This window comes from Nicotiana tomentosiformis, chromosome 10 (genome assembly GCF_000390325.3).
Source record: "Nicotiana tomentosiformis chromosome 10, ASM39032v3, whole genome shotgun sequence".
Lineage (NCBI taxonomy): Eukaryota > Viridiplantae > Streptophyta > Magnoliopsida > Solanales > Solanaceae > Nicotiana > Nicotiana tomentosiformis.
Genome location: NC_090821.1, coordinates 60785173 through 60803516, shown reverse-complemented (window position 1 = coordinate 60803516; position 18344 = coordinate 60785173). Strand labels below are relative to the sequence as shown.

Here is an 18344-nt window from a genome sequence, read left to right as displayed (position 1 = left end):
ATAGCAAGTATCTTCCACTCACCAAGTGAGGTTCTGCCTCATTAAATGCAAATGTCTACAATACGTTTTAGTAGCTAACACAACTATCACTATTAAATGCTTAGCAAATGAAACCTTTATGCATTTAACCTAGCTAGAATATCCAAAAAACCTTCCATGGTCCACCATATAACTTTAAATTCTGCACGTAATCAGCTGATTATCAGAAATATTTACCAAGCCACAACACTATACATAGTGTAAAATAAATTACTCATTAATTCAGATTCTAATGCACTATCTGAGAGCATAAAGTATGGGCGGTACCTACAGCGGCCAGTGGCATTGTCTCGAAACATGTCATAGTTCAAATAGAATCTCCAATAGTGGGCACCGCATAGGGTTCAGTCTCTTTCATGTCCTCCTCAACCTGCATATTATTTTCGTTGCCATTATCAATCCCTTCATCCAACCCTGTTCCTTTATCTACAAAAGAAATTCAAGTGAAATTTTTATAAGTGGTTTATAGTCCCATTCTTAAAGCCATACAATTCTGCATTCAATTGAAGATTAATTATTTTACTGTGTCTTGGTACTTTATTTCATTTCCCAAGCGCAGTCCTTCCTCATTGACTCTTTAGATCATTCTGAAAATTTATGTAAATTTTCTGATGTTAGGCCAAAATGCTATACTTTTAGTATATTACTGGTCTTACATGTTGTTAGTTTAGTGATTAATTGTGCGACGTTTGAGCTAAATTATGTTATTTTATATGTAGAAGCATCGAAAGACAAAGACGAGTGAAGGTTGCACAAAAAGAGGACGAAAATGCAAGAAAAGAGCACAAGAATAACAAGTACCCAAACCGTGCTACAGACCAGCCTTCGCGAGGTATATAGCCAGGTTGACCGCGCTATAGACTAGGCTTCGCGAGGTCTATAGCCAGGTTGACCGTGCTATAGACCAGGCTTCGCGAGGTCTATAGCCAGCTTGACCGCGCTATAAACCAGGCTTCGCGAGATTTATAACGAGGTAATTAAAAGTCGCGGGTTAAAAGACTTCTACCCGGATTTGGACTCTAGGACTTCAGCCCTAGCCTATAAATATTCCCTAAACATGTCTGAAGAGGAGAGAGACGTTTTGAGGGGAAGACTCAACCAAGGAGGACGTTTTTGAGAGGGGATTCGGCCTAAGGAGGCAAGAACACTCTAGGAGCAAGGCGGCAAATTCTTCTACGAGTCTTTCACTTCCTTCTTCCTATTTTCATTATTGATTATGAATTCTAGTATTGTAGTTTTGCATACTATTATGAATAGCTAATTTGGTATCTAGAGTTTTGATAGAACCTTTTGTAGGATAAACTCTTGTTATGTTTTAATAATTGAGCCGTTGGATTTCTCTACTTGTTCAACTACGTGTTTATTATTGTTGATTGAATGGCCATCAATTAATTGTGCCTATTTAGTGTGTATATTGCTCGAGAGAGAGAGAGTACGCATTTAGGTAGTTGTTGAACAACATCACTCCTAACGTATGTGAGAGGTCAATACGGAGGGTTTAAAAGTGGGATTAGAGATAATAAAACCTTAGTGCGATCGTAGAGAGTAGTGAATTAGTGCCAGCTAGCATAGTTCGAGAGAATACGTCTAGTAAATTATGGTAGTTGCTCGAGAGAGAGCTACGATACCCAAAGTACTCACGATCGGTAGAGAATACTTAGGCGAAATTATAGAAAACGTAGCGGGAAAGATTCCGACAATTGGAGAAATCATAACCCTAGACCTCCTTAGCCTTGTCTCAAATTTCATCCTTGTTAGTTGATAATTTTACTGTTTTGTAATAGTTATTAGTTAATTAGTTAGAAATAAATATTATAATCTTTATAATTACGAAATTATTTGGACCTGTGTTTCTTAGCAATATTGAACAACTATAGCTAAGCATTAGTTCTCAGTGAGATTTGACTCCAGACTTGTAAACCGGATTATATTTGCAACGACCGCTTAGTCCTTTTTATAAGGTATAGATGGGCGTGATCAAATTTTGGCGATGTTGCCGGGGAATTAACGGTGTCGTTGTATGTGCACATATTGCTAGATTTCAAGTTTGAACTTTTATTTTTATTTTATTGTATTTGATGTTTTTAATTTTTGTTTTACTTATTAATTTGAGAAATATGGCATCGTGGAATTATGAGAGTTTTGATGTTGGTAATTCTACTGTTCTTCCTTGTGTGTATTGTGGAGGAAGCCACCTGTGGCAAAATTATCAAAATATTACCGAGAGTGAGTTATGTGCACCAACTCGATCTTATGTGTGGAATGTATGTTATATGTGTGGTGGTCAAGATGGTCACGTTCATAGTTGTGCTTATATTTCTTATCTTCCACCAACCCCTTAGTTTGGTGGTTCTTCATTTTCTTGTGAAGTCAATAATAACAAAGAACCCAAGGATGATGACCTGAAAGAGATCAGGGATGTGCTAAGGTGCCTTGTGGAGCAAAATAATGAGAAAGAATTGCACATACAAAGGCAAGATGCTACTATTCACTTGGAGGCACAAGTGAGTCAACTAGTTGAAACATTTAATGCTCAACAAGCTAATATTGTGGATAGTTGCCAAGAAGAACATGAATTAGATACCGTAATTGAGGTTCTAATGGAGGAGGTTAGAGTAGAACACTAACAATCAATCAAACTAGAATTTAAGGATGCCGATTTTTTAGAAGAGATACTAGAGTCAACTAAAGAATGTTGATGATACATATTTAGTTGACTCTAGTGTCATTGGTGTTGAGAATGTAGACAGTCCCAATGTTCATGTAGTTGAGCGCATTGCTCCACACTCCAAGTATTTTTCCACATTGTGTTTGGATGATGATATAGAAATAGAGTCATCCAAGCCACTTGAGGAGTCAAGGAATGAGGAACAAGGTTACTACATTCTGGAATTCTTCTTTCCAGAAATTCTGGATTACACACCTCATCTAAAGGCCAAGAAGTGCAGAGTATTACATTATTCCTTGGGCCAGTTAGATTCGTTCAACCACCCCAGGAGCATAATCATAAGCTTGAGGAAAAACTTAGGGTCCAATTCATAAGTTCGAAGTTGAGAGAAAAGTGGTAAAGTTGATTCATATCGTGCCATGACGTTAAATCAAGCGCTTGTTGGGAGGCAATCCAGCTTTACTGTTTTATTTTATTTTTTTTTTATTTTTTTTATATTTAAATTATATTATTTTTGTAGTGTCGGTTTTTGATCTTCTAGGAGCATGGAAAGCAAAGCTATTGGAAGGATGCAACATCAAACCAGATGGTTGGAACTAAGTGTGAGGTATCCGCACGAAGGACTATGCCTGGGTGAAGTCTGAGTACCCCATGAGATGCTAATATTTTGGCCTACCATGAAGTTTCTTTTACCCTCTTATTATTTATGGTGTGCATTGGGAACAATGCACAATTTTAAGTGTGAGGTGAGAAGATTATCTGTGTGACTTTCTATGATATTTTAACTATGTTAGTATAATTGAATAGTGATGTTTTAGAAAAATGGAAAAAGATTAAACTTTTTCCCACGATAGATATCCTACACAATCATCTTACTGCTACACACATACTTTATTAGTTGCTTCAAATTTGACCAGCCTGATTGTGACCCTCAATGAATTACTATAACTAAAATATGCTATTGACTCTTCTAAGATTCAAAAGACAGCACAAAACTGTGTAGTAGAGGATTTTCACCCTGCTTAATTTTTCAGATGAATTTTATTAGTGAATTCGAGAAGATATATATGGACACAAAATTACCATTATCTGGAGTTTCACACTTGATACTTCATACCATTGTCTTTGAATATGGATACAAAATTACACGTACAAGAGTAAAAATAACAACAACAACAACAACAAACTCAGTATAATCCAACAAGTGTGGTATGGGGAGGTTAGTGTAATCCAACAAGTGGGGTCTTAGGAGGGTAGTGTGTACGCAGACCTTACCCTTACCTTCAAGAAAGCAGAGATGTTATTTCCGGAAGACCCTCGGCTTAAGATAGGTAAAAGGAAGGGCAACAACAAGCATAACAATTAAAAAACTAAAGCAAAACTATAAAATTAAATACACTAGGCACTGCAATCAGAAAGCCAAGAAGAAAACAACAACAAGTAATCACAGAAGTTAAGGGAACACTGGAAAAATAAGTTACTCATATTTATTCCTCCATTGTTCTTGTAATATGTCCAAATTTTCATGATATTTGCCATGACATAATATCAATTATAAAAAATTTGTGGTTCATGACATTTGCCATGACATAATATCCATTATTAGGCCAAGGATTTCTTGCTATAAATAGAGGAGTTTCTCCTCATTTGCAAACACACAAATTCAAGAGCTCTTTACTCTTGTCTTTCTTTCTCCTCATTTATTTCATTATAGAGTATTTTGTAAGAGAGTGAGTGTTGGAAAATACTTGTGTGAACCCTTTCTTTGGAGTGATCTTGTGAGGTTATTCTCTTGGGGTATTTGAAATTAATTAGAGTATTTACTCTAATTTTGTACTCTCTTTTGTACTCTTGTTGGTATAGTAAAATTGCTTCTCTCCGCTTGTGGACGTAGGTCACCTTGACCAAACCACGTTAAATTTGTGTCTTCTTTATCTTCATTAATTGTCGTTATTATCAACTTCCATTGTCTTTGTTATTGTCATTATACCGTTGTTTGGCTAAATTCTGCACTACCCGGGTTCCCGATCCTAACAAATTGGTATCAGAGCCAGATCTAACCGGGTTAGTTTAAATAGCCAAAATGACTCTAACAAAGTCTTATGTTGAGAATTTTGACCGAAGTGCAAACTTCGAAATGTGGCAATTAAAGATGGAAGCTATCCTAATTCAGGATGGCTTAGATTTGGCACTGCAAGGAAAGGAGAATATGTCGAATAAAATGACGGACGATGAGTTTGCCGTCATAGACAAAAAGGCAAAAGCAGGTATTATTTTAAATCTTTCAAATGAGGTTTTGCGTGAAGTTGCAGCAGAAAGCTCAGCCAAAGGCATATGGAAAAAGCTTAAAACCTTATATATGAAAAGAACAGTAGAAAACAGGTTTTACCTAAAGCAAAAACTCTACACTTTTCGTATGAGGATCAAGCTGTGTTATTGCTTGTTTCCTTACCCCGGTCATTTAAACATATAAGAGATACTATGCTTTATGGAAAGGATAATATCTCTTATAAAGATATCAAATCTATTTTGAAATCAAAAGAACAAATAGATAGAGATATTACTGGGAAAACTAGTGGGAACCAAGGGGAAGGCTTATTCATAAGAGATAGATCCAATAAGAAAGATTCAAAGTAGTGAGAAACCTAAATCAAGGTCAAAATCCAAATACAGAAATGTCATGTGCAAATATTGTCATAAGAAAGGTCACATTATTTCTGAATGCTTTAAATTGAAAAATAAATAAAAGCATACAGAAAAGAAAAATGAGCACAAAAATACTGACACTGTCGAAGCAACTGTAGCTGCTGATGAGACTGAGGGAACTATTTTTTTAGCAACTAATAATAGTTTCAAATCTAACAATGAGTGGATTTTAGATTCGGGTTGTTCTTATCATATGTGTCCCAGTCGGGATTTATTTACCACATATGAATCTATTAGAGGTGAAGTTGTCTTGATAGGCAACAATGTTGCCTGCAAAGTTATTGGAAAAGGTACAGTCCGAATCAAAATGCACGATGGTGTGGTGAGAACTCTCACCGATATTATATATGTTCCTGACTTGAAGAAAAATCTCATCTCTTTGGGCACTCTAGAATCTCTTGGGTGTAAGTACACAGGTGAAGGTGGAGTTCTGAAAATTTCTCATGGTGCTCTTGTGATCATGAAAGCACGCAGATCTGGTACGTTGTATACTCTTTTGGGATCTACTGTTATAGGTGCTGCTGCAGTTTCAATATCAGATAAATCAGATTCTGACATCACTAAATTGTGGCATGTGCGATTGGGGCATATGAGTGAAAAAGGTTTTTCCATTCTCAGCAAAAGAGGTCTCTTATGTGGCCAAAGTATCGGAAATATGGAGTTCTGTGAACATTATGTGTTCGGGAAACAGAAAAGAGTTAGCTTCAAATCTCCAGCGATTCATAGAATAAAAGGTATTTTGGATTACATTCATCCAGATCTTTGGGGTCCTTCACGTACCCCATCAAAAGGTGGTACCAGGTATATGTTAACTTTCATTGATGATTATTCAAGGAAAGTTTGGGTTTATTTCCTGAAAAATAAAAGTAATATTTTCTTAAATTTCAAACAATGAAAAATTTTGATTGAGAAGCAAACAGGAAAACAGGTTAAGCGGCTTAGAACAGATAATGGCTTGGAATTTTGTAATGATGAATTCAATGAATTTTGCAAGAATGAAGGAATTGCTCGACATCGTACTGTGAGAATGACACCTCAGCAAAATAGTGTGGCAGAAAGTATGAATAGAACTCTTTTGGAAAGGGCTCGTTGCATGATTTCAAATGTTGGGTTGACAAACGCTTTTTGGGCAAAAGCTATCTCTACAACTTGTTATATTGTCAATCGAGCTCCTTCTGCACCTTTGAACTTTAAGACTCCAGAGGAAGTGTGGTCAGGTACTCCTGCTAATTATTCTGATTTAAAGAAATTTGGTTGCCCTGCATATATGCATGTAAATAATAGAAAATTAGAGCCAAGGGCTAAAAAGTGCATTTTCCTTGGGTATGCATCTGGGGTGAAAGGATACCGACTATGGTATCCTGATCCCATGGCACCAATTTTATAATTAGCAGAGATGTAACCTTTGATGAATCCTCTATGTTACATTCTAGAAAAGAGTCTTCTAGTTCTTGTGATACAGATAAAGGAAAGTGTACACAGAATCAGGTGGAGATTGAGATTGGCATTCCTTCTGAGCCAAGCTCATCAACTTTGGAGCAAAATACAGTTGAAACTCCTGAAGTTGAGACAAAAGCTGAAATTCCTGAAGTTGAGACTCCTGAAGTTGAACCAGAAGAAGAGGAGTATTCTATAGCCAAATATAGACCAAGAAGAGAAGGTAAACGACCATTAAGGTTTGGAGATTATGTTGCATTTGCTTTTTCAGTTGCACAAAAAATTGAAGAAATTGGAGAACTATCAAAATATTTAGAAGCAATTTCTGGTGCTGACTTAGCCAAGTGGCTGATTGCAATGAATGAAGAAATTGAGTCTCTCCACAAGAATGGTACTTGGTCTCTTGTGAAGCCGCCATCAGGAAAAAGAATTGTTGGTTGCAAATGGGTCTTCAAGAAAAAGGATGGCATTCCAGGGGTTGAAGATGCGAGGTATAAGGCACGATTAGTTACAAAGGGCTATAGTCAGGTACAAGAAGTTGATTTTAATGATATTTTCTCACATGTTGTTAAACATAGCTCTATTCGTGTCTTGCTTGCTTTCGTTGCCATGTATGATTTGGAATTAGAACAACTTGATGTTAAGACATCTTTCTTACATGGCGAACTTGAGGAACAAATATACATGCATCAACTCGAAGGATTTGAATTGAAGGAAAAGAAGATCATGTTTGCTTGTTGAAGAAATCCTTGTACGGATTAAAGCAGTCTCCAAGACAATGGTATAAAAGGTTTGATTCCTTTATGTTGGGTCATGGTTATTCGAGGAGCATGTATGATAGTTGTGTTTACTTTCGAAAGTTAAATGATGGTTCATTTGTGTACCTATTATTATATATTGATGACATGCTCATTGCTGCTAAGGATTTAACAGAAATTCACAACTTGAAAAGTCAGCTGAAAAGTGAATTTGAGATGAAAGATTTGGGAGCAGCTAAGAAAATCCTTGGCATGGAGATCAAAAGAGATCGAAAAGCAAACAGGCTATTTCTGACTCAGAAGAAGTACTTGGAGAAAGTCTTGGAGAAGTTTGGCATGAAAGATGCTAAACCAGTTAGTACCCTTCTTGCTGCTCATTTTAAGTTATCAGCTGTTCAGTCCCCGCAGTCAGAGGAAGAAGAGAGGTACATGGCACATGTTACTTATTCCAGTACAGTCGGCAGTATTATGTATGCAATGGTTTGTACACGTCCAGACATTTCACAAGCAGTGAGCGTGGTAAGCCGGTATATGGCTTTCCCTGGTAAAACACATTGGCATGCTGTGAAATGGATTCTCAGATACTTGCGAGGTACTTCAAACACATGTTTGGAGTTTGGGAGAAATACTAACACTTTGGTTGGTTTTGTAGACTCAGATTATGGAGGTGATCTTGACAAAAGAATATCGGTGACAGACTATGTATTTTGCATCGGTGGTTGCGTTATTAGTTGGAAAGCTACATTACAACATGTAGTAGCTTTATCTACTACCGAAGCAGAATATATGGCAGTGACCGAGGCGATCAAAGAAGCTTTATGGTTGAAGAGTCTATTTGCGGAACTCAGTTTACACCAAAGTAGTATTATCATTTTCTGTGATAGTCAAAGTGCCATTCACTTGACTAAAGATCAAATGTATCATGAGAGGACGAAGCACATTGATATAAAGAATCATTTCATCCGAGAAACCATTGCTGAAAGAAAAGTCTCTGTTCAGAAGATCAACACTAGAGACAATCCTGCTGACATGTTCACAAAACCTCTTCCAGTGTCCAAGTTCAAGCTTTGCCTGAACTTGATTGGCATTTATGAAGAATAATTTTGCCCATTGGGATTTTTGCGAAAAAGGTGGAGCAAATTTACTATATATAAGCCGAAATTAGGCCAAGGTGGAGATTTGTAATATGGCCAAATTTTCATGACATTTTTCATGACATAATATCCATTATAACAAATTTGTGGTTCATGACATTTGCCATGACATAATATCCATTATAACAAATTTGTGGATCATGACATTTGCCATGACATAATATCCATTATTAGGCCAAGGATTTCTTGCTATAAATAGAGGAGTTTCTCCTCATTTGCAAACACACCAATTCAAGAGCTTTTCACTCTTGTCTTTCTTTCTCCTCATTTATTTCATTATAGAGTATTTTGTAAGAGAGTGGGTGTTGGAAAACACTTGTGTGAACCCTTTCTTTGGAGTGATCTTGTGAGGTTATTCTCTTGGGGTATTTGGGATTAATTAGAGTATTTACTCTAATTTTGTACTCTTGTTGGTATAGTAAAATTGCTTCTCTCCGTTTGTGGACGTAGGTCACCTTGACCGAACCACGTTAAATTTGTGTCTTCTTTATCTTCTTTAATTGCCGTTATTATCAATTTTTATTGTCTTTGTTATTGTCATTATACCGTTGTTTGGCTAAATTCCGTACTATCCGGGTTCCCGATCCTAACAATTCTTTATCAATAATTATATATATCAAATTATCAAGGACAGTTGACTTTATGCTACAATTGTATCTGGTCATATCACATGGATTTAATAGATCAAGACGTATTTGATAAAGTTAGATAAATGTCTGGAATAACTGAAGACAGCTCATTTGGCCATTGTTTAAACGGAGATCAGAGGTAGAACTAAAGCAAATTTAATCTTGTAATCTATTTGCTTAATTTGTCCAAACATATTTCAAATTTAACGACGGATAGACTTTATAGTGTTTTTATTTGTAATTGTTGGACTAAATTAATTTAAAAATATTTTTATTATGATGTGACAATATTTATTTTGGGCTAAACTCCCACGATTTTGACTCTGCTTCTCTGTACTGTTCTAGGGCCCTACTAGCAATCCATAAATACTTGTCAAAACAGAAATACAAGAAGAATTAAAGTAACAAGTCATACATCTATTCACATTCCAACTATATATTGACTCCTCAACATTCTTTCAAAGTTACTAATCTTTTCTTCTTTTTGTCATACATCTTCTAAAAACATAAAGTCTTTAACTAAGAACCTTATCGTTTTTAGGAAAAATAGGATGCCAAACAAAATCTCAAATTACTGTGGTCAGCAATAATAAGAGAGTGAAAGGGACTTTAGGGACAATAGGGTACACTAAAGAAAGTTTATTGTCAAGCTTGCAGGTGTTGACTTGAGTTGCAATATTTGTTTATCATTGTTCTCTTGTTGGTAGGCCCTAAGCTAAAGATTTTACACTAACAAATTAATGTCAGATGGCTCCATTAAATAAGGTTAACTACCCTGTCTAATGACACTTCAACTGTTGATTCCTACTACCTTTGTGTAGTGACACTCCAACTGTTGATTCCAACTATTGATTCCTCCTAACTTGTCTGTTCACATTCCAACTATATATTGACTCCTCAACATTCTTTTAAAGTTACTAATCTTTTCTTCTTTTGTCTCATTCTTTTTTCTGATTGCTTCTGCTATAGGCTACAATTTTGTTCCCTATCCTATAGAAGATGAGAAATTAGAACAGGACCTTTCTTGGATTTCTTTATCTTGCTTTCTTTTTGACCCTGCCTGAATACACTGAAAGAATTTCAGGAAGTGCTGGTGATGTTTTGGAAGATAATCCAGTAGGAAGGTTAAAAGTTTATGTATATGAGCTTCCCAGCAAATAAAACAAGAAAACTCTTCAGAGAGATTCGCGATGCCTCAATTACATGTTTGCAGCCGAGATATATATGCATCGTTTCCTGTTATCCAGTCCTGTTCGAACTCTTAATCCAGAGGACGCGGATTGGTTTTATACTCCAGTTTACACAACTTGTGAGTACTTGACACCACATGGTCATCCTTTACCTTTCAAGTCACCTCTTATGATGAGAAGCGCGATTCAGCTTATTGCTTCTACCTGGCCATACTGGAATAGGACACAAGGCGCGGATCACTTCTTTATTGTACCACATGATTTTGGTGCATGTTTTCACTTTCAAGAAGAGAAAGCTATTGAAACAGGAATTCTTCCGTTGCTGCAGCATGCTACCTTGGTTCAAACTTTTGGGCAACGAAATCATGTTTGTTTGAAGAACGGATCGATAACTATTCCTCCATATGCTCCTCCACACAAAATTCAATCCCACTTGATCCCTCCTGATACACCAAGATCCATCTTTGTTTATTTCTGAGGCTTGTTTTTTGACGATAGAAATGATCCTGAAGGCGAGTACTACGCAAGAGGAGCTCGAGCAGCAGTTTGGGAGAACTTTAAGGACAATCCTGTTGGTATTATTCCTCTTTAGGCGTTACTCTAATTTGATAATGCAAAGAACAAAGAACACTTCTAATCCACAATTAATTCGTAGTTAATTATCATACCTCTCCACCATTAATTTGTTGTAACATTTCTAGATTTTATGTATATGCAGAGTGGGAGAATGAAGATACTACTTCATAAATGGTTCACGTTCATTCATATGACAGTTTCTTAACTTTTGTGACTTCGTTTGTGAAAAGATACAACTTTTCAGAAGGTTTGAAGTTACTGTCTTTATGATAATTTTGTCATTAAACCAAAATAAATGTTACATAACATTAACTCACATTTGGTCTCTTACGATTTCTGATGGAAAAAAACATAAATGATTTGCCTATATAAACATCATCATTTGTGAGCTAAAACACCAACTAAAAACATTATTCTCTCATCCTCTCAAAAGACTATTCTTCTTCCTATTTTTCCTGGGCAATTCCTTTTTGCAAACTCCAAACTTTCAGCCACGAGTGCACGTGTTTGAAAGTACTGTGGAACCTTGGGAGCGACCGGTCTTAACGATTTGTACCCAGTCGGACCGAAATCGCTTTCAAGGCAGTGGCTTGCCACGATATAGTATTTATTCGATAAGTTATTTCTATTCTTGGTCAATATTATCTACTATTTTTCTTACAATTTGAAAGTGATTTCGTATATAATATTGACTAATGGCTACCACTTTGAACAAAACACTTCCTGATCTGTCAAAGCTTGAGCCTTTAGATGGCAACAATTATAAGCGTTGGTCCTAGAAACTTCTAATTTTCTTTGAACAATTAGAAGTGGATTACGTTTTGTTTAACGAACCTCCTGCTACTGTTGTTGCTGCTGATGCTGCTAAAAAGAATTTTGAAAAGGATAATAAAACTGTTCGAGGGTATCTGCTTAACCATATGACTAATACTCTCTTTGATTTATTTATAAATTATAAATCTACTAAAGTTATATGGGATAGTTTGGAGAAGAAATATGGTACGGATGATGCGGGGAAAAAAAAGTATGTAGTTGAAAAGTGGATCAAGTTTCAGATGGTTGATGATAAGCCAATCATGGAGCAGGTTCACGAGTATGAGAATTTGACTGCTGATGTTCTGAACGAATGCATGGAGATGTGTGAGATTCTTCAAGCTAATGTTCTGCTTGAAATTTTTCACCTTCTTGGAGTGATTACATGAATCAACTGAAACACAAGAAGAAAAACTTAACTCTTAAAGAATTGATCAGTCACATGAGGACTGAGGAAGCAAACCGTCTCAAAGATGAGGAGGCAGAACGACTTAAGGATAAGATAAAATTTCTCTCTCTCAATTCTTCTAAAGCTAACCTTGTGGAATCTGCTAGTACTTTTGTGAAAGATAGGCTTAAAGGTAAACAGAAGAAAGGCCAGAAGAAAGGATATGTAAAGAAGCAGAATTACTTCAACAAACCAGAGGGCCAAATCCAAAAGTCTAAAGGACCTTACTATGTATGTGAAAAAACCGGTCACAAGGCTTTCTAGTGTAACCAAAGACAAGGACAAAGCTTGAAGCAGGGAGGGAAAACTCCACCCCAAGCTAACCTTACTGAAAGTGGTGATGTGATTGTTGTTGTGGTCGTTGAGGCAAATATAGTGGCTAACAAGACCGATTGGATACTAGACACATGCGCTTCAAGGCACCTCTGCACCAACAAGAAATTGTTCCATGACTTTGAGGAGTCTACTGATGGCGAGTGTGTTTACATGGGTAACTCCACTACCGCATGAGTTATGGGTAAAGGAAAGTTCTTCTTAAGTTAACTTCTGGAAAAACTTTAGCCTTGAACAATGTTCTGTACGTTCCCTCCATTCGTAGAAACTTAGTTTCTAGTGCACTTCTCAACAAAGCAGGCCTTAAACTTATTTTTGAATCTAATAAAATTGTTATTTCTCGTGGAGGAGACTTTGTTGGGAAGGGTTACCTCAATGGAGGTTTATTTATACTGAACATTGTTCAAGAGATTACTAGTAATGCAAGTACTTCTAATTCTGCTTATATAGCTGAGTCTATTGATTTGTGGCATGGTAGGCTAGGTCATATTAATATTGCTTCTATAAAAAGACTTAGAAAAATGGAATTAATTCCTGCGATTAATGTTGATAATTTTTCTAAGTGTCCTATTTGTATAAAAGCAAAATATTCCAAAAAGCCTTTTAAAAATGTAACTAGTAGAAAGACCGAATTATTTGAACTAGTGCATTCAGACTTAGCTGATTTTAAGAACACCGTTAGTAAGGGTGGTGTGAAGAAATACTGCATCACTTTTGTAGATGACTTTTCGAGATACACTAAGGTATATCTTCTTAAGTCTAAGGATGAGGCTGAAAACATATTTTTAAAATACAAAGTAGAAGCAGAAAATCAATTAGACAGGAAAATCAAGAGACTTAGGTCTGATAGGGGTGATGAATATAGTACTAATATTGTAGAAGCTTTTTGTGAGAAAAATGGTATTATACATGAGGTTAGTGCTCCCTATACTCCCCAACAAAATGGTGTAACTGAACGAAAAAATCAAACCCTCAAAGAAATGATGAATTCTATGCTTTTGAGTTCAGGTTTATCTTACAAGATGTGGGGGAAACTGTCTTATCTGCATGTTATGTTCTTAATAGAGTTCCTCATAAGAAGTTAGATAAAACTCCTTATGAGTTATGGAAAGAATTTGCCCCTAACTTGAAATTTCTAAAAGTGTGGGGGTGTTTGGCTAAAGTTGGTCTACATGAATTTAAACAAGTAACTGTAGGACCTAAAACTTTTGATGCCGCTTTTATTGGTTATGCTCAAAACAGTGCTGCATATAGATTTCTATCTTTGAATGATCATTCTATTTGCGAATCTAGATATGCAGAATTTTTTGAGCATGTTTTTCCATTGAGATATAATGTTCCCACTGATGTGCCTAATAATACTTTTACATTTATATCTGTTAATTCTCATATTGTGGCGTCTTCTAGTATTACTGCTAATGATCATGAAAATGAATTTAGAAGGAGTAAGAGACGTAGAATTGAAGCTAACTTTGGTCCTGACTTTATCACTACTTTCTTGACTGAAAATATTGAGCTTGATCTTTTGAATTATGAATTTGTGTCTACCTATTTAATAGAAGAAGACCCTAAGACTTATGATGAAGCAATGAGGTCAATAGATGCTAATTTTTGGAAATAGGCCATTAAAAGTGAATCAGACTCTATAGTTTTTAATCACACTTGGACTTGTCTGATTTTCCTAAAGGTTGTAAACCCATAAGTAGCAAGTAGATATTTAAGAAGAAATTGAGACCTGATGGTACAATTGAGAAATATAAGGCTAGACTTGTTATTAGGGGTTTTAACCAAAAGAAAGGCGTTGACTACTTTGATACTTATTCTCCCGTAACTAAAATAGCAACTATTAGAACTCTTGTTTCCTTAGCCGATATTCATAATTTAGTGATACATCAAATGGATGTTAAAACGGCTTTTTCTAAATGGTGATTTAGAAGAAGAGATCTATATGACTCAACATGAGGGTTTTGTGATCCAAGGACACGAGAATAAAGTATGAAAATTGAGAAAGTCTCTATATGGTCTTAAACAAACACCTAAGCAATGGTATGAAAAGTTTAATAGCACACTAGTAGATAATGGGTTTGTTGTTAATGCATCTGATACTTGTGTTTATTCTAAGATGGTAGGATCAGATTGTGTGATTATATGTCTGTATGTGGATGACATGTTAATCTTTGGTCCTAATGTGAATATTGTAAATGAGCCTAAGAATTTGTTGTCTTCTAAATTTGAAATGAAAGATCTTGGAGAAGCAGATGTAATTTTAGGAATTAAAATCAAAAGAACTGCTAATGGTTTTTCATTGTCTCAGTCTCATTATATTGAGAAAATGTTGAAAAGGTTTGATTGTTTTGATGTAGCTCATGTGAGAAATCCTTATGATCCTAGCATACACTTGAGAAAGAATAAAGAATCTAGTGTTTCTCAAACTGAATATGCTAAGATAATTGGTAGTGTAATGTTTCTCATGAATTATACATGGCCTGATATTGCTTATGCTGTTAGTAGATTAAGTAGATATACTCACAACCCCAGTAGTGAACACTGGAATGCTCTTCATCGCTTGCTAAGGTATTTGAGAGGTACTATGGATTGGTGTTTGCATTTTAATAATTTTCTTGTTGCTTTAGAAGGATTTTGTGATGCAAATTGGGTTACTGACAATGATGAAGTTAGCTCCACTAGTGGCTACGTGTTTACTTTTGGTGCAGGTGCTATTTCGTGGAAGTCTTCAAAACAGACTTGTATAGCACGTTCGACCATGGAATCTGAGTTTATTGCTCTTGAATTAGCAGGGCAAGAAGCTGAATGATTGAGAAACTTATTGGCAGACATGCTTTTGTGGGGAAGACAAACTTCACCAGTGTCTTTACATTGTGACTCACAAGTGGCAATTGGAATTGCCAAGAATAGTGTGTACAATGGGAAAAGAAGACATATTTGCACTGGACATGATGCGGTGAAACAATTATTAAAATATAGTGTTATTTCCTTGGTATATGTAAGGTCCGAAAGAAATTTGGCGGATCCTTTAACCAAGGGTTTGGCAAAGTGAGTTATCCTTGAAACGTCGAGGGGGATGGGGATAAAGCCCATGGATTGAGGAAGTATAGTGAATACCCGTTCGTGGTCAAACGAAGCCATATGAGACTTCAATATGTACTATATTTCTTATCCCTATGACGTGTGGTGGTGCTTTATAAGATTGAGCCTATTTTGCTCTAAATGATTTCATAGCCTTAAGGTGGTCTATATGTTGATAGACTTGATGGAATCATCTACATGAGTGTAAAGGTGCGGTCGCCTTTTATGAAAGACTTGTGATGTTTTTCTAGAGCACTCATAAGACCCAAGGTGTGTGCATGACCATAAAAGCACTTTATTAGTATCGCGGAGTTTGCATAAAATTAAGGATATAGTATGTGTATTGAGGGTCTCAACTCATGTCCATTCAGTTCAAGAGTACTTCACTTCATGGATATTAATTGTTGCCTTATTTCACTACGTGTCAATTCAAATCAAAAGATATAGACACTTAAGTACATGTTCCTTCCTTTTGCCCACGAATTATTCTTATTCTTTATCTTTGCATTAGTGGAGAATTATTGGTATTATTCCTCTTTAGGCGTTACTCTAATTTGATAGTGCAAAGAACAAAGAACACTTCTAATCTATAATTAATCCGTGGTTAATTGTCATACCTCTCCACTATTAATTTGTTGTAACATTTCTAGATTTTATGTATATGCAGAGTGGGAGAATGAAGATACTACTTCATAAATGGTTCATATGAAGGTTTGAAGTTACTGTCTTTATGACAATTTTGTCATTAAACCAAAATAAATGTTACATAACATTAACTCACATTTGGCCTCTTACGATTTTCTGATGGAAGAAAACGTAAATGATTTGCCTATATAAACATCATCATTTGCGAGCTAAAACACCAACCAAAAACATTATTCTCTCATCCTCTCAAAAGACTATTCTTCTTCCTATTTTTCCTAGGCAATTCTTTTTTGCAAACTCCAAATTTCCAGCCACGAGTGCACGTGTTTGGAAGTACTGTGGAACCTTGGGAAGCGACCGGTCTTAACGATTTGCATCCAGTCGGACCGAAATCGCTTTCAAGGCAGTGGCTTGCCACGACACAATATTTATTCGATAAGTTATTTCTACTCTTGGTCAATATTATCTACTATTTTTCTTACAAATCCTCTCTTTGATATTTCTACAGATCATCCAACTACATACTACGAACACATGCAACGAGCTATCTTCTGCTTGTGCCCTCTCGGATGGGCTCCGTGGAGTCCAAGATTGGTTGAAGCAGTTATATTCGGATGCATACCCGTTATAATAGCAGATGACATTGTGTTACCATTTGCTGATGCAATTCCATGGGAAGATATCGGATTGTTTGTAGCAGAGAAGGCTGTTCCATATTTGGATAACATTCTCACTTCTATTCAACCACAAGAAATATTGAGGAAGCAGAGATTGCTTGCCAATCCTGCAATGAAGAAGGCAATGTTATTTCTACAACCTGCTCAACCAGGTGATGCTTTCCACCAAATTTTGAATGAACTTGCTCGTAAATTACCTCATCACAAGACAATATACGGCGACAACATCTTCTTAAACTGGACTGCTGGTCCAGTTGGGTGATCTAAAACCTTGGTAGGATCGAGCTGCTTATGGATAGGTGATTGCTTTCATTCCTTAGTCTCAGCTTTTATTCTGTATCAGAGGTGATGAATTTCATCACAAGTGCAAATTTATATTATGTGAGAGATCCACCAGTTATCATATCCACATTCTGAGACCTAACCGTTTTACCTATCATAGACTAATCTATCTATATTAGGACAGATTTGATCTGAAAGATTAATTCTTCTTCATATTCAATTAGGATTGGTTCTGTACTGTAGGATGGTGAGAGAACTTGACATTACTGAATAGACCTGGGAATCCGTATGCCCATCTAAAAATGTAAAACGAAGGAAGAATAGTAATTTGGTATCTTTTCAGATGTAAGTTTAGACCAACCTAATGTCTTATTCATTTTGTTAGAATAGCCGAGACGGAAAAAACTCAAAACTAACCACAACACGATAAAGAGGAAATAACAAAACTATTAATGAACGATAAATAAAAAATTGACACCATGCTTTTATAATATCTATTGATCATTCAAGCAATCTCAATCCATAAAAAGTAAAGAAAGCCGTAAATTTTAGTTTTGACAACTGATACTTTATCAATCTGTAAAATTAGTTGGGCGCGACATCGTAAGTTGTGGTTTAAACGAAAATATGATCATTCAAAAACAACTTAACTTGATGGCCAACTGATACTATTTCAATAAAGTTGCTTATTTTTTATCTACTGCAATAACATTCACTCAGTAGTCCTGACGGAGTGGATTATAAAGACGGAAAATTAGCATTTCAGCGTCCAACCATCAGTACTCTCTCATGACTGAGCAGAGAATAGTTATTAGCAATGTGGGCTTCCTAAATTTTAGATTTAACAAAAGGACTCTTAGATTTAGTCCACCTTTGACTGGTTGAGCTGAAAGCATTTTATC

General features: G+C 35.9%; 2 pseudogenes; both read left to right on the top strand.

The window, feature by feature from the left end:
- Nucleotides 1-17698, top strand: part of LOC104098694 (probable beta-1,4-xylosyltransferase IRX10L) — a 71013-nt pseudogene extending 53315 nt beyond the window's left edge.
- On the top strand, nucleotides 9801-17569 carry LOC104114509 (probable beta-1,4-xylosyltransferase IRX10L; annotated as a pseudogene).
- Nucleotides 17699-18344: the final 646 nt, after the last annotated feature.